The following is a 1,003-nucleotide window of genomic DNA, read 5'->3' as shown; positions in this document are numbered from 1 at the left end:
CTTCCTTCCTTCCTTCCTTCCTTCCACTAGACAAGTACTGACTTATTTTTTGTTTAAAAGACAGATATCTGTGAATATTTTAGTTTGAAAAAATATGAACATAGCAAGAAAATGTTAGAACCCTCTGGATAAATCCCAGGTGTTAATTTAAGTTTTGTTAAATCACTGGACAATTTGAATTGAAACTATGGTTTCAAAAAGTTGTGGTTAAAGCTTTAGAAGTGCAGCTGTTTTAACAATGTATTTTGAATATGCTGCACCTTCCCTGATTGCTACAGTCAGCAGATCTAGATCCTCTGAAGCATCTTTGTGACGTGGAGTAGAATGAGAGATTATGCATGATGCTTCCATGCAATCTAAACCAAAACTTTAAACTGATGGTTCTGACACCTTGACTCAAGAACAAAGAATGTTGGAAATATATAATCAGCTCTGAGGCTAGATGATGGCAAATATATCTTAGAAGTGCCAGGGAAAAAAAGTAGATTAAACCTGAATTTCCTCTACTTTATCCATTTTCCTTTCCTACTTGTGGTCAACTAAGGATACCTGCTGTTCAGTGCAGGTGGCAACAGAACATTTTTCATCTTTCTATCCCACTGGACTGACTAGATGACAGAGAGGTGAGAGGTCTGACAGGTTTTCAAGAAATGCAACTTTGCCGTGGTCCTTTGGCTAGAGTGCTAGGGGTGGGTTGAAAATATCCAGACTCACTCCTCCAGGTTTGTGACATTATCTTCATTTTTTGGGAGGGGTGTTTGACCCACTGCAATGCACCGGCATTATTAACACACAAATATGATTAATATACTTAATTCTTTGTTCATCAACATAAAAATCAATTCTTAGCTCTCAATGCGACTGATTACATCGTTGATATCTATATCTTTACTGTATATGTTTGAGTAATAAGCTGCAGAGGAGAATAATTATAGGTAGGGAGGTCTTTAAAGGAGCTGGAGACCCACCCCAGAGGGTTCTGTCACCAGGTCATATGTCATTA

Source organism: Cyprinodon variegatus, unplaced genomic scaffold (genome assembly GCF_000732505.1).
Source record: "Cyprinodon variegatus isolate N-32 unplaced genomic scaffold, C_variegatus-1.0 Scaffold549, whole genome shotgun sequence".
In the NCBI taxonomy this organism is placed as follows: Eukaryota; Metazoa; Chordata; class Actinopteri; order Cyprinodontiformes; family Cyprinodontidae; genus Cyprinodon; species Cyprinodon variegatus.
This window is presented reverse-complemented; position numbering follows the sequence as displayed.